The sequence below is a fragment of the Mobula birostris genome, chromosome 11 (assembly GCF_030028105.1).
Source record: "Mobula birostris isolate sMobBir1 chromosome 11, sMobBir1.hap1, whole genome shotgun sequence".
Taxonomy (NCBI): domain Eukaryota; kingdom Metazoa; phylum Chordata; class Chondrichthyes; order Myliobatiformes; family Myliobatidae; genus Mobula; species Mobula birostris.
Genome location: NC_092380.1, coordinates 77199596 through 77215797, shown reverse-complemented (window position 1 = coordinate 77215797; position 16202 = coordinate 77199596). Strand labels below are relative to the sequence as shown.

Here is a 16202-nt window from a genome sequence, read left to right as displayed (position 1 = left end):
ATAAAACTGCAGATGCAGGAACTCTGAAATGAAAACAGAAAATAGGCAGCAGATTGAATATACTTCACAGTCTAAGCAGTGCATTAATTCTTGCGTCCAGAGTTTTGGAATTAGTTTTGAAGGCAAGAAGCAGCATGCTCACCCCACTACATTGCGTATTTAGTGCCACTGCATCCAGATGAATTTCTCAGTGAATGTTCATGACTTTGTTTTATTTAGCCTAGTTAAGCCAGCTTATCTGTGCCATCACCAAACTCCCTATTCCCTTATCATCAATACTGCCTGGTTGCTCTGTACCTCTTCAACTGCTGAAATCATCCTCCATTCCAATATTCTCTTGTGGCTGTCTGTTTACCTTAAATAAATTTTGGAATTGTCCAAAACATTGCTGTCACTTTTTGAACTTGCACCAAATCACCTTCAGCTCAATGATGGTTAAGCAAAATATAAATCTGAAAATTCAATTTCTTCCTGTCTCTGAAATCCCCTTAACGTTTACAAGCTCCAGGATGTGTACAATACTCAATTCCTACCATGTGCTTATCCCCAGATTTAATGACCCCCATCAATTTGGAACCATGCCTTTAGCTGCAAAGACTGGATGCTCTGAAATACACTCCCAGAACCTCTGCCTCTCCATATCACTTTCCTCCTTAAGATTTTACTTTTTGACAATGTTTTGGGTCCTCTGCTTAATTAATGTTTGACTGGATATCAATTACGTTCCTGTGTGGTATCTTGGAATATTTGCATCACAAACGTACTATTTAGGAACTATTTTGCTCCCCGTTGCTGTTCCTGGCTGTGGTCAGTAAAGACTGCATTTGTCGTCCTACTAACATTTAACTAAAAGATGACACTGACAGTCAGGACACTTGCCTGATTGCAAATTAATGATGCAAAATAGCACATGTGAATATGTTTATTGTGGGGCATGTTCTACGGATGGGAGTATGTATGCAGATCTTCTTCGTGAAAGAAGAACATAAGTGGGCATTCAATACAAACAATAAAGCATAAAGAGCAAATACAAGAGTGCACAATGTGAAACTGCACTCTCCAGAACATTTACCCATGTCCAAAAGTAGCTGACCATGCCTCATTATTCATTATGAACTGAATTTGAAATCCTTAGGAATGCAAATTTGTTTAAAAGTATAAAAAGTTAAAAGAAGTATAAAATCAAAGGAATAGAATTTCAATATTAATGTAAATGTTCTTTTGTTACTATGATCTTTAACAATGTTTTCTTAAAGGTGTTTCTATTTCTATTACTTTGAAAAAAAAATCAATCATTACTATCTTTTCTAAACCAGCTCTTCTTAAAATACAGATGTTGAAATAAGTGACAGAAGTAAACATTCGATTTACAGAAGTGCTCTTTGGTGGTTCGTACACAAATATGTCACAACAAGCACCTCCGATCCAGCCTTCTCCCTGTGCTTTCTCTTCAGTACAAGTGTTCAGAAATAACATGGAACTCAGATTGTCATTTAACCTTTTCAATCTTTCACTTCTGAATACAGTATGCAAAGAAAATAACAGAATGAATTTCCAGTGCATTTTAAAAAAAATTATTGACGTTTAGCATTGACTTTGAAAAAAAAAGTTGTTCTATTTGAGCTTTCCACATGTGGTATGGAGTTTAACTTCTGTCAGACTTGTGAATTTGCTGTTGCATCTCCACAGTGTAATTTGTGGTATTCTCTGACAATCCCAGCATTTACACTTTGTGACATTTGTTACTTTCTATAGCATAACAAATAGCTAGTCTGTAATTTTTATATTATATATTTCAAGATACATTTTAAGCATAATGATCTAATAAGGTGTTCAAGTTACAGATGTAAGAACTATACTTGTGTGGAATTAAAATAAAATCATGCGACCATACCACATGAGCAGAATTAGGCCATTCAGCCCACTGAGTCTGTTCTGTCATTCATCATAGCCGATTTATCATTCCTCTCAACCCTTCTCCTGCCTTCTCCCCCATAACCTTTCATGCCCTGACTAACCAAGAACCTGTCAACCTCCACTTTAAATATACTCAATGATGTGGCCTCCACAGCTGTCTGTGGCAATGAATTTGACAGATTCACCACCCAATGGCTAAAGAAATTCCTTCTCATCTGTGTTTTAAATGGATGTCCCCGTAATCTGAGGCTGTGCTCTCTGGCCCTAGACTCACCCATAATAGGAAACATCCTCTCCACTTCACTCTATCTAGGCCTTTCAATATTCACTAAGTTTCAATGAGATTCCCCCCTCATTCTTCTAAACTCCAATGAATACAGATCCAGAGCTATCCTCATTCTGTATGGTAACCCTTTCAGTCCTGGACTCATTCTCGTGAACCTCCTCTGGACCTTCTCCAATGCCAGCACATATTTTCTTAGGTAAGGGGCCCAAAACTACTCACAGTACTCCAAGTGCTGTCTGACCAATGCCTTATAAAGCCTCAGTAATACATCACAAACAAGAGAAAACCTGCAGATGCTGGATATCCCTTCGGCACGTCTCGGCTCGAAATGTTGACTCTGCTTTTTTCCTTGGATGTTGCCTGGCCTGTTGAGTTCCTCCAGCATTTTGTGTGAGTTGCTCAGTAATACATCCTTGCTTTTATACTCTGGTCCTCTGGAAATGAATAGTAACATTGCAGTTGGTTTCCTTACCACTGTCTCAACCTGCAAGTTAACTTTGAGGGAATTCTGCACAAAGATCCCCAGGTCCTCTGTGCAAGATTTTTGAATTTTCTCCCTGTTTAGAAAATAGTCTATGCTTTTATTCCTTCTAACAAAGTGCATGACCATACACTTCTCTACACTGTATCCATCTGCCATTTCATTGCCCATTCTCCCTATCTGTCCAAGTCCTTTTGCAGACTCTCAGCTTCCTCAAGACTATCTGCCCCTCTGCCTATCTTTGTATTGCAATAAACATGGGCACAAAGCCATCATCCAAATCATTGATAAATAACAGGAAAGGAGGCTGGAATCTTGCGGAATCTCATTCACTGGCAGCCAACCAGAATAAGTCCCCTCTCACCCATCTCTTTATATATGTGAAAAATCTTTTGGTATCCTCTTTGATATTATTGGCCAGCTTATCTTCGTATTTCACCTTTTCTCTCCTTATGTTTTTTTAAGTTACCCCTGGTTTTTAAAAGCTTCCCACGAATATGTGCGATATTACATGCCCTCTCTCTTTTGCCTTTATGCTGTCTTTGACTTCCCTTGTTGGCCATTGTTGCCTCATCCTCCCTTTAGAATACTTCTTCATCTCTGGGATGTATCTATCCTGCGCCTTCTGAATTTCCCCAAGGAACTCCAGCCATTGCAGCAACACTATTGTTGCTAGTGTTCACTTCCAATCAACTTGGGCCAGCTCTTCTTTCATGCCACTGTAATTCCCTTTACTTCACTGTAATAATAATAATTTTTCAAAACTCGTTAGATTCTGGACTAGTTCCTGAGGATTGGAGGGTGGCTAATGTAACTCCACTTTTTAAAAAAGGAGAGAGAGAGAAACTGGGGAACTATAGACCGGTTAGCCTAACGTCGGTGGTGGGGAAACTGCTGGAGTCAGTTATCAAGGATGTGATAACAGCACATTTGGAAAGCGGTGAAATCATCGGACAAAGTCAGCATGGATTTGTGAAAGGAAAATCATGTCTGACGAATCTCATAGAATTTTTTGAGGATGTAACTAGTAGAGTGGATAGGGGAGAACCAGTGGATGTGGTATATTTGGATTTTCAAAAGGCTTTTGACAGGTCCCACACAGGAGATTAGTGTGCAAACTTAAAGCACACGGTATTGGGGGTAAGGTATTGGTGTGGGTGGAGAATTGGTTAGCAGACAGGAAGCAAAGAGTGGGAATAAACAGGACCTTTTCAGAATGGCAGGCAGTGACTAGTGGGGTACCGCAAGGCTCAGTGCTGGGACCCCAGTTGTTTACAATATATATTAATGACTTGGATGAGGGCATTAAATGCAGCATCTCCAAGTTTGCGGATGACACGAAGCTGGGCGGCAGTGTTAGCTGTGAGGAGGATGCTAAGAGGATGCAGGGTGACTTGGATAGGTTGGGTGAGTGGGCAAATTCATGGCAGATGCAATTTAATGTGGATAAATGTGAAGTTATCCACTTTGGTGGCAAAAATAGGAAAACAGATTATTATCTGAATGGTGGCCGATTAGGAAAAGGGGAGGTGCAACGAGACCTGGGTGTCATTATACACCAGTCATTGAAAGTGGGCATGCAGGTACAGCAGGCGGTGAAAAAGGCGAATGGTATGCTGGCATTTATAGCAAGAGGATTTGAGTACAGGAGCAGGGAGGTACTACTGCAGTTGTACAAGGCCTTGGTGAGACCACACCTGGAGTATTGTGTGCAGTTTTGGTCCCCTAATCTGAGGAAAGACATCCTTGCCATAGAGGGAGTACATAGAAGGTTCACCAGATTGATTCCTGGGATGGCAGGACTTTCATATGAAGAAAGACTGGATGAACTGGGCTTGTACTCGTTGGAATCTAGAAGATTGAGGGGGGATCTGATTGAAACGTATAAAATCCTAAAGGGATTGGACAGGCTAGATGCAGGAAGATTGTTCCCGATGTTGGGGAAGTCCAGAATGAGGGGCCACAGTTTGAGGATAGAGGGGAAGCCTTTTAGGACCGAGATTAGGAAAAACTTCTTCACACAGAGAGTGGTGAATCTGTGGAATTCTCTGCCACAGGAAACAGTTGAGGCCAGTTCATTGGCTATATTTAAGAGGGAGTTAGATATGGCCCTTGTGGCTACGGGGATCAGGGGGTATGGAGAGAAGGCTGGGGCGGGGTTCTGAGTTGGATGATCAGCCATGATCATAATAAATAGTGGTGCAGGCTCGAAGGGCCGAATGGCCTACTCCTGCACCTATTTTCTATGTTTCTACGTTTCTATGTTTCTGGCTTTATTTTACCCTTCTTAAACTGCAGGGTGAATTCTATCATATTATAATTACTGCCTCCTAAAGGTTCTTTCACCTTAAGCTCTCTATCAAATCTGGTTCATTACACGACACCTGATTCAGAATTGCCCTTCCCTAGAGGGCTCAACCACAATCTGCTCAACTGAACCATCTCGTAGGTGTTTCCTCTCTTGGGATCCAGCACCAACCTGATTTTTCCCAATCTACCTGCATATCGAAATCCCCTGTGACCATCATAACATTGCCTTTATTACATGCCCTTTCTATTTCCTGTTGGAAGTTTATATCCCACATCTTAATTCCTGTTCAGCTCCCTGAGACTGTTCTCTTCCCAACTTTTCCTATGCTACATCAAAGACTGCATTGATGCTGCTTCCTGAACCCCTACAGATCTTGTTGATTTTATCAACTTTGTTTCCAACTTCCTTACTGCCCTCAAATTTACTTGGTTCATTTCCGACAGCTCCCTCCCCTTTCTCAACCTCTCTGTGTCAATCCCTGGAGACAGCTTATCTACTGATGTCTATTATAAACCCATGGACTCTCACTGGACTATACTTCTTCCCACTATGTTACTTGTAATCATGCCATCCCCTTCTCTCAATTCCTCCGTCTCCAGCACATCTGCTCTCAGAATGAGGCTTTTCATTCCAGAATGGTGATGCCCTCCTTCTTCAAAGAAAGGGGCTTCCCTTCCTCCACCATTAATGATGCCCTCAACCACAGTCTTCCATTTTGCACGTTTTCCCTCAACCCATCTTCCCGCCACCCCACCAGGGATAGGGTTCCTCTTGTCCTCATCTACCAACCTCCTCATCCAGCACATAATTCCCCGTCATCTCCAGCGGGATCCCAGCACCAAGCACATCTTTCCCTCCACACTACCACACCCCCACCTTCTGCTTTCCACAGGGATTGCTCCCTACGCAACTCCCTTGTCCATTCGTCCCTCCTCACTGATCTCCCTCCTGGCACTTATCCTTGCAAGTGGAACAAGGGCTACACCTGCCCTTACACCTCCTCTCTCACTACAATTCACAGCCCCAAACCGTCCTTCCAGGTGAGGCCACAGTTCACCTGTGAGCCTGTTGGGGTTATCTACTGTATCCAGTGCTCCAAGTGTGGCCTCCTGTCTACTGGGGAGACCTGACACAGATTGGGAGACCACTTCACCAAGCACCTATGCTCTGTATGCCAGGAAAAAGCAGGATCTCCCAGTAACCACCCATTTTAATTCCACTTCCCATTCCCATCCCGATATGTCTATCCATGGCCTCCTCCACTACCGGGATAAGGCCACACTCAGGTTGGAGGAGCAACACCTTGTATTCCATTTGGATAGCCTCCAACCTGATGGCATGAACATCGATTTCTCAAACTTACGGTAATGCTCTTTCCACCCCCCCCCCCCACACCTTTCATAACAACATTCCTCATTCCCATTTCTCTGTCTCACTTTCTCCTTACCAGCCTATCACCTCCCTCCCTCTGGTGCTCCTCCCCCTTTTCTTTCTTCTATGGCTTTCTGTCTCCTGCTATCACATTCCTCCTTCTCCGGCTCTGTATCTCTTTCACCAATCAGCTTCCCAGCTCTTTACTTCACCCTCCCACACCCCCCCCCCCATTTCACCTATCACCTTGTGGTTCTTTCTCCCCTTCCTCCACTTCTTATTCTGACTCCTCATCTTTTTTTCTAGTCCTGATGAAGGGTCTTGGCCTAAAACGTCCACAGTTTACTCTTTTCCATAGACGCTGCCTGGCCTACAGAGCTCCTCCAGCATTTTGTGTGTGTTTCTGCTTTCAAAATGCTTCTCCTTATTTATTAGAGAGACCTATACAAAACTGGTTGTCTCTAATTATCGAAAGATGAAGCACTTGCTGTATGGATGAGTCATAAAACACTCGTTGATGTAAGATCACATGGCAGCTGCAGCTACAGTATTGTTTTTGAAGATGTACAGTCCTCAAAGGAGGAAGTGATGTGTCTCTATAACTCTAACATCTGGACCCTGCTAATATAATCAGCATGACTGAAATAGATCTAGTTGTGAAGCTAAAATTGCAGAATGGTCAATTCTACAACCAGACATCAGCAAGCTGTTATCTCTGATCCTGATCACTAATAGAAATTTATATTTCTTCATAATCTGTAGCAGCCTGCTGGTACAGAATGCTGTCGTACAATACTTAACAGTATAAATGGGAAATAAAATAGTCTTCTCCCATCCTACAACTCTCTGAAAAATCTATCTCCTCTGATTCTCAATGGTTCAATTTAATATCACAGAATGTATGCAGTATACAACCTGAAATTCTAACTCTCCTGATCTCTTATGGGTCCGTAAATCTATTAGATTTAATCAATTCTTGACTGGCCTTGAGCCTTGGAACTTGATCCTTAAATCTCGCTTTCTGTCTATAGGATGCTTTGATTAAGCATTAAATAATTTATTCTAACTTCTGTGATGAAGGGACCTGATGAAGAGTCTTGGCCCAAAACATCGTCCGTACTCATTTCCATTGATGCTGCCTGGCCTGCTGGGTTCCTCCAACATTTTCTGTGTGTTGCTATTCTAACTTCTTACTGAGATTGGAGTAAAATTTGTTTCATGAAACCGCTGTGAAGTGCCTTTGCATGTTTTCTGGAAAGGGTAAATAGAAGTTGTGTTTTTTTCATGGCATGGACTTTTTCTGAATTGGACAGCCATGCTTTGAGAACACATACTTTATATCTACTGTGTTCCATTATCTGAAGACTTGAGAAACATAGAAAAGTACCTTTTGAATTCCTGGCCTGGATTTTGCAGTCAGCAGTGAGCTAATGGTACTCAGCACTGATCTTTGCTTTGATTATGTTTGGTCACTTGCCTTGCGCAATTCTCCTAGCAAGAACTTAGTTAAAAACTGTGAGAATTTTTCTCTCTGTCCTTTTGCAGAGCTCTGTAGGGAATAATACACTTCCACAAACTAACAATGAGTTATCTAGGGAGAATTATAGCATTTAGAAATCATTAAAGTTTTGATCACTATGGAAAAGATTTAAAAAATATGGATTAACAAGCCAGTTAAAATATAATATCTAGGTCTCTCAATATAATTTTTGACATTGAAAATCTTCATCCTTCTTCATTCTACTGTAAAAGTTAACAATATTAAATTTATAAGGCATTTATAATTTCTGCGATTTCTCTTGATGAAATGCATGAACCCTAGTTGCTTTTCCTTGTGCAGAATATTTTACCCATATACTGTACTACTACAAAACTATGCCACTGTTTATAAAGTACTTCACAGTAAAAATGGTATGGGTTGATTATAAGAAACCCCGTGTGTGTTTAGCTTGCAAGATTCATTTTCATCATATTTTAATAATGGAATTTGAATGAGACCCTGTAGTTCTCACTCTGAGTTGTTCTAATTTCTATTTCAGAAGCTGGAACTTATAAATCACTGTTAAATTAATCTTTACATTTTGGCTTCTGAACTGGAGCATGCTTCTTTATACTGGTCGTCTCACCTCTCCACTCTTAGTCTTGATGCAGGGTTTCAACCCTAAACATTGACAATTTCTTTCCTCTGACAGATGATGCTCGACTGCTGTGTTCCATCCTGCAGTCTCGTGTCTCCAGGCTCTTGCCTTCTTTGAGAATTTGAATACTCAGGCCTCCATTTACCATATCACTGTGCATTTTCTTTTCAAGATGGGAAAGACGAGTTTATGAGACGTTAACCCTTTAACAACAACAAAAAAGAGTTCTGCAAGTCATTTTACAGGTCTCTGCTGCTGTTGTTTTTACACTAGTGAACAACTAGAGCTGTGAATGCCCTGTCTTGGAGAAGTAAGGTAATTTTTCAATGTGCTCATTCAGGTTCATGTTCCTGCTGTATGATTGGGAGAAGAATGTTTTAATCCAAGTTAGTCTCCCAGCAACTGGAAAATGTGGCAGTGAAAATAATTGGGAGCTGCCAACTTACTAGAAATCTCTTTTTATAGCACTCTGGTTGATCAAAGGAGCAGGATGCACTCATCCGCTCTATGTGGACACCTTAGTCTCCTTTTTCCTGATCCGAGCTTCTCCCATGCACTTGTTTTTCTAATTCTGGAAAACTTTCCAACTCTCTCATTAGTTTTCTAGTCTGACATACAAATAGATTACAAAGGATTAAAAATCTGGCAGGAACTCTGCTTCCTTGGCTGCATTTGGCCTCCTTTCTTCACTCCCCCGTTAATACCAGTGCCTTCTTGACATTACATAAAATCAAATAATGTGGCGCTAAAGTCAACATAGACCATTTAACCAATTGCTAAGTGTTTGTAAACTGCTTCCTTTAACTTTGGTTGGGTAATTCATAGTGTTCATAGGGTTATGCACACAGAAACTAACCCTTCAGCCCACCAGGTCTGCACCAGCCATCAACCACCACTTACATTAATCCCCTAGCAATCCCACATTCCCATCAACTCGCCCTCTGAGACTTTACGCATCAGTTTCAACTTACAGCAGCTAATCAACCTACCTTGAGATGTTGTAGGAAACTGTAGCATCTGGGGAAGCCTGCACATTCAAAGGAAGAACATGTAAATTCCAGACAAACAGCACCAGAGGTCAGGATTGAATCAAGGCTGCAGTGCTATGCCACCCTAGGTAGCCTTCCCAAACCATTTCCTTTAAACCACTAAGCATATTCATAATTGGTGTACCTTCCAAACAGTAGAGCACCTTCTGACCTCACTATAACTGAACGAGTTATTGGCAAGCATAAAGGCTTCGTTGCAGGAAGAAGTGAATAATTTATGGTGAGTTAACCACCTTCATCACTGTAATAATGAAGGAAGAATTAAATGAGAGTACAAAATTTTGATTGATGTCTTGTACTCTACATGTACACATTGGATTTGCAATTCTGTCTAAGGGTGCTGCATGGATAATGTTTGTCTTGGAGAGGAGAGGTAATGTAATGGATAATTAGAATAATTAGTTTGAAAATCCAATCCTTTGATGCAAGTATAATAATTGCTACCTAGTCCATTGCCCGTATTCAAGAAAGCATTTTGTGCGGCACAGTTTCTGAGGAGAAATTGGATTGCGTAGAAAGGGAGAGAATTTAAAAGAAGCGAGTGGGGTTAGTTGGCACATTTTGCACGCCACATTTCCTGAGGAGACATTGCATTACGTTGAAGGAGAGTGAGTTTAAAAAAAGAGAGCGGGCTATTTGGCACATTTTGCATGTCACAGTTTCCGAGAAGACATTGGATTGTGCATAATTAGGTCCAATAAAAATAAGTTAGGTTTAAGTGGAGCGGCCATTGTGTGAGTGGGCCAGTGTTAGAATGGGGAGTTGGGACTTTGGCTCATTAAGGCTTCAGTGAGGGGAGGAATAGGCTGTAAGTAGAGTTTTAAAATCATTTATCTATTCTTTATTTCTTTCTTATTGCACACTTTAGAGCAGTGTGGATGCCAGGAAGGATAGTGGAATCTCCTCCTGTAGGATGTGGAAAGGCAGGGAGACCTCCGGCATCCCTTTCAACTACACCTGCAAGAAGTGCATCTGCTGCAGTTTCTAACAGACAGCGTTATGGAGTTGGAGCTGGAGCTGGATGAACTCTGGATCATTTGTGAGGCCGAGGGGCTGATAGACAGGACATGCAGGGAGGTAGTCACACCCACAGGTAAATGAGTGACCTGCAGGAGGGGTAAGGGGATAGGCACCCAGTACAGAGCACCCCTGTGGTACTTCCTGAACAACAGGTATAGCGCTTTGGATACTGTGTTGGTGTGGGGAAGGGGGGTAGGTGGAATGACCTAGCAGAAGGCGGCCACAGTGGTTAGGTCTCTGGCACTGAGTCTGGTTCTGTGGCTCGGAGGAAGGGGTGAGACAAAGTGAGCTGTAACAATTGGGGATTCATTGGTTAGGGGAACAGAAAGGAGATTCTATAGATGAGGACCTGTTTCCTGCACAGTATGCTGCCTAATGGGTGTCAGGGCCAGGGACATCTTGGATTGAGTCCACAGCACTCTTAAGTTGGGAAGGTGAGCAACCAGAGGTTATGGTCCACATTGGTACCAATGACATGGTAGGAGGGGTGACGAGGTCCTGCAAAGTGAGTTCGGGGAATTAGGTGCCATGTTAAAGGACAGGACCCCTAGGGTTGTGATCTCAGCATTGCTATCCATGCCACATGCTGAGGGCAGAAATAGGAAGATCATACATTTTAACACATGGAGATGGTGCGGGAGAGAGGGCTTCAGATTTTTGGATCGCTGGTCTCTCTCCCAGAGAAGGTTGGACCTGTATAGAAAGGACCGTCTGCACCTGAACTGGAGGGGTCTAATATCCTACAGTGAACGTTTGCAAGTGCTGCACTTGTGGGGGAGGGGTTAAGCTAGAATTGCAGGATGGTGGGAACCACAGCACCAGAACAGATAGTGGAGTGGTTGTGGAGAATAATGTTGTTAAGCCTACATACAAAGTCAGGTATAAAGATTGAGATTGGTGGGACTAATGTTCTGAGCTGTGTATACTTCAATGCAAGAAGTATTGCAGAAAAGGCAGATGAGCTTAGGGCATGGATCAGCATCATGACATTGTAGCCATTAGTGAAACTTGGTCGCAGGAGGAGCAGGATTAGCAGCTCAATGTTACAGGGTTCCATTGTTTTAGATGTGACAGAGTGGGAGGGATTAAAGATAGAGGGCGGCATTACTTGTAAGGGAAAACGTCATGACAGTGCTCAGTAAGGATAGACTGGAGAGCTCTAGTGAGGCTTTATGGTTAGAAATGAAAAATGAGAAATGTATGATCACGTTATTGGGATTGTACCATAGACTATCCAACAGTCCATGGGATTTAGAGGAGTAAATTTGTAGAGACATCGCAGATTGTTGCAAGAAACCTAAGGTTGTGAAAGTAGGTGATTTTAAATTTTCCATGCATTGATTGGGACCCCATAATGTAAAATGGCAGGATGGGAAAGTGTTTGTCAAATGTGTTCAGGATAGTTTCCTTATCAGTACACAGAGGTCCCAACTAGAGAGAGTGTGATACTAGATCTCTTGGGTCTATTACTCTGGGTGAGATTCTAAATTGGAGCGAGGCTAAGTTTAATGGTACCAAGAAAGATCTGGCAAGTGTCAATTGGGGCAGATTGTTTTCTGGCAAAGGTGTACTTCGTAAATGGGAGTCCTTCAAAAGTGAAATTTTGAGAGAACAGAGTTTGTATGTTCCTATCAGAATAAAAGGCAAGGATAACAAATTTAGGGGACATTGGTTTTCAAGAGATATTGAGACCCTAGTTAAGAAAAAGGATAAGGAAATCTGTAGATGCTGAAAATCCAAGCAACATACAAAATGCTGGAGGAACTTGGCAGGCCAGGGAGCATCTATGGAAAAGGATAAACAGTCGACGTTTCGGGCCGAGACTCTTTATCAGACTGATAAAGGGACCTGATGAAGTGTTTAGGCCTGAAACATCGACTGTTTACTCTTTTCCACAGATGCTGCCTGGCCTGCTGAGTTCCTCCAGCATTTTTTGTGTGTTGCCTAAAAAAAAGGTGTATAGCAGATAGGAACAAATGAGGTACTTGTGTGTAGGAAATTCAAAAGAACACTTGAAGCAATCAGGAGGGCTAAAAGAAAATATCTAGCAGACAAGTTGAAGGAGAATGCTAAAGGCTTTTGCAGATATATTAAGAGCAAAAGGATTGCAAGAGTCAAAATTGGTCCTCTGGAAGATCAGGGTGTAAATCTATGCATGGAGTTGAAAGAGATGGGAGAGATTTTAAATGGATTTTTTTTGCAGCTATTTGCTCAGGAGAGAGTCATGGACCTTATACAGATTATAGAGGAAGAAGTGTTTGCTGTCTTCAGTCAGATTAGGATGCATATATCCCCAGGACTGACAGGTGTTCCCTCAGACCCTGTGGGAGGCTAGAGCAGAAAGTGCAGGGGCCTAGCAGAGATATTTAAAAATCCTTAGCCACAGGCAAGGTGCCGAAAGATCGGAGGATAACTAATGTTGTTCCGTTGTTTAAGAAAGGCTCTAAGAATAAGCCATGAAATTAGAGGCTAGGTGCCTGACTTAATTTGTGGGAAAGTTATTGGAGAATATTCCAAGAGACCGGATATAAGTATTTAGATAGATGGGGACTGGTAGGGATGGTCAACATGTCTTAGTGTGTGGAAGGTCATGTCTGATCAATTTTATAGTGTTTCTTGAGGAAATTACCAAGTTGAAGAAGGCAAGGGATGTTCATGGACTTTATTTAACAAGGCCTTTGACAAGGTCCCGCATGGGTAGTTGGTCAAGAAGGTTCAGTTGCTTGGCATTCAAGATGGAGGCGGAGAATTGGATTAGAGACTGGCTCTGCGGGAGAAGCCAGTGAACAGTAGTTGACGGTTGTCTCTCTGACTGGATGCCTTTGACTGGTGGAAAGCCACAGAGATCGATGCTGGGTCTGTTGGTGCTTGTTATCTATATCAATGATTTGGATTATAATATGGTAAACTGGATCAGCAAATTTGCAGATGACATCAACTTTGAGGGTATAGTGGAGAGCAAGGATCTTTGCAGCAGGATCTAGAAAGATGGGCAGAAAAATAGCAGGTGGAACTTCATGCCAACAAGTGTGAGGTGTTGCACTTTGGGAGGACCAACCAGGGTAGGTCTTACATGGTGAGTGGTAAGGCACTGATGTGTGTAGTAGAACAGAGAGATCTGGGAATACAGATGTATCATTCCTTGAAAGTGGCATCACTGGTAGATAGTGTTGTGAAGAAAGCTTTTATCACATTGGCCATAAATTAATGTATTAAGTACCGGAGTTGCAATATTATGTTGAAATTGTATAAAACGTTGGTGAGGCTTAATCTGGAGTATCATGTGCATTTTGGTTACCTACATGCAGAAAATATGTAAAGATGATTTAAAGAGTGCAGAGAAAATTCCAGATGTTGCTGGGATGCGAGGACCTGTGTTACAGAGAAAGGTTGAATAGGTTAAAACTTTATTCCCTGGAATGTGTAGAAGATTGAGAGGAGATTTGATAGAGGTATACAAAACTAAGGGGTATTGATAGGGTAAATGCAAGCAGGCTTTTTTCACTGAGGCTGGGTGAGACTACAGCTAGAGATAGGTTGATGGTGAAAGGTAAGGGGAACATGAGGGGAACTTCACTCAGTGGATGGTGAGTGTGTGGAACAAGCTGCTAGTCCAAGTGGTGGTTCGATTACAGTATTTAGAAGAACTTTTGATAGGTACTGTATATGGGTCGGAGGGAAATGAAGGGCGCTGGTCAGCAAAGACTAGATAGGCCAAAGGGTTCTATGACTCTGACACATTTGCCCTTCAACCAGGCCATCATAATCCACATAAGTTTTTCTCTTCCCAATTAAATCAGGAATTTCTTGAGTCACAATATTACCCTCTGCCCTAGCCAGCTGTCGTTCTTTGTTTGCCCACTTTGGTTTTTGTTTTTATTCAGTCGGGTTTTCTCTCTACATTATTTCACCAGGCCAAATTGTTAATGGCTTGCAGTTCCGTGGTTTTTCACAGTTGTGGAGAGTACCATGCATCCACTAAAGAGGAGATTCCACTGCCCCCAGCAGGTGCAGAGACTTTAGTGTGCTGAAAAAGGGTAGCCAAATGACCCCGAGGAAGTACACCTAGAAGACAACCAGCATAAGAGTAAGAGGAAGGTGAAGTGGGGCACTCAAATGGGTAGCAGGCCATCTTTTCAGACCAGGAGATGACCTGGTTCAACACATTGTGAGTCACTGGTAATGGGGCCCTGCTGTCCTCACTGCTTAATTTTCTGTGCAATCTGAGGAAGACGGCATTCGCACCGAATGGCTGTGCGTAATGGAGAGATTTGTGTCTCTGCTCCTGAGTGCGAGAGATGAGTTCACATTTGCCACATAGCAACATGAGTAGGAGAGTGATCTGCTCACACATTGCATGCAGGAGAACAATTATCTTGTATGCAGTGTCTATTTGAAGAGGACATCCAGCTGATGTTCAACATATTTCATCTGGGGAACTGTGAGCTGTTCCAATCTGCTCACATCCCTGTGTCAAATCTGCTCATAGGTTGCACTACTTTGTTTACTGAGGATATCAAGCTGTTCCATAGTCATATATGGCTGTTCCTTCAGAGCTTTGAGCTGTTCCTCTGTGGCAGAGACTAAACCTAAAGTTGGAGGAATGAGAAACAGGTGTTATGTGTCTATATTTCTATCTGAAGCAGTAAGAGCAGTAAGTTGCTAAAACCTCCAAGAGAATGCACAGAATGGAAGACAAGGTCTCCTGGCTCCACACAATCTCCTATGAAAGCTTAGTGATGGACACCTTCATGCTCCTCATCATCTTCTTCTGTATCAGCCTGTTCATCCAAAAACATCCCAATTGCGCTACTCTTCAAAATGCTGTCAGGAAGTATTGTGCATGAACCCCTCCATCATAGATTTCCTATAATTCATGCCGGACTCAGCCCGAGGGTGTCTGGTGCCTCTCCCTCATGAATAACCAACTATTCTGAGCCCTCACATTGCCATTCTTTGAAGTGATGTGAGTGTTAGGAGGTATCCCCATCACCGTCCTCCCACCCCATCCACTGCATCCTCTCCTGTTATTCTGGTGACAGGAAAGCAGTGGGTCTCTCCTTGTATATTGAGAACACAAAACAAGAGTATTGCACTCCTCTGCATCCAAAGCACTTTCATGGTGATACAGCATGACATAAGCAATGAAAATATAGCCTATTATTCAATATAATGGGGGTATACTCAGCATAACCATAAAACCATGGAAAGGGAGGCCATTGTCTCTAAGTAAGTCAAAAAGAGCTACCCATCCCAATCTCAATTCCTGCACTTGATCTGGGGACTTGCAGGTGATGGCTCCTCAATAGCACCTTGCAACACTGTTTAACACATTGTTGGTGATTTGTTTCAGTCAGTGAATTGCAGACCTCAATCACACTCTGGGTGTAAATACTTTCCTCATCTCCACTATAATCCTTTTACCAACTATTTTAAAATTAAGTATCAATGTTTTGAAACTCCCAAAATGTCAACAATTTCTTTCCTCTCACAGATGCTGCTCGACCCAGCAAATTGTTTGCTGCTCCATATTCCAGCGTCTGTAGTCTCTCGTGTCACCCAAGTCCCTGGTCTTTGATTCCTTAGTTACAGGAATATGACCTTCCTTGTTATTCTACCCAGGGTGTTC

General features: G+C 42.3%; 1 long non-coding RNA gene across 1 annotated transcript in view; it reads right to left on the bottom strand.

Moving 5' to 3' along the window:
• Positions 1-1983: 1983 nt before the first annotated feature.
• The window catches only part of LOC140205204 (uncharacterized), a 35309-nt gene continuing 21090 nt past the window's right edge, over positions 1984-16202 (bottom strand). The window contains exons 3-5 of the long non-coding RNA XR_011887777.1: positions 9494-9531; positions 8493-8707; positions 1984-2637 (exon numbers count right to left, since the gene is read on the bottom strand). This is a non-coding gene — a long non-coding RNA (uncharacterized lncRNA). The remainder of the gene's footprint in view (positions 2638-8492; positions 8708-9493; positions 9532-16202) is intronic.